Here is a 340-nt window from a genome sequence, read left to right as displayed (position 1 = left end):
GGAGGAGGAGGAGGAGGAGGAGGTTGGACCTGTAGGCAAGACACTGGATTTACTGTTTTTAAGCTATCTTCCAATACTTGATTTATATGAAAAACATCACAAAGGATATAGCTCAGTACAAAACAACATAGACATGATGAAACTATTCCAGTGTTGAAAGTTACACCAAATCCTACAATATTATTCATTACTCTGTGAGAATCATAAGCTAAGAACATAAAAACGCATTTAATTCTCTAATGTCAAGATGTTTTTAATTTCCAAACTCACTCTTTCTTTTTAAAGGTTAGGAGATTTAGTCACACTTTATTTCACTAATTAAGTCCATGTACTCTAAACG

The sequence above is a fragment of the Rhinopithecus bieti genome, unplaced genomic scaffold, assembly GCF_001698545.2.
Source record: "Rhinopithecus bieti isolate Rb0 unplaced genomic scaffold, ASM169854v2 scaffold_49371, whole genome shotgun sequence".
Lineage (NCBI taxonomy): Eukaryota > Metazoa > Chordata > Mammalia > Primates > Cercopithecidae > Rhinopithecus > Rhinopithecus bieti.
This window is presented reverse-complemented; position numbering follows the sequence as displayed.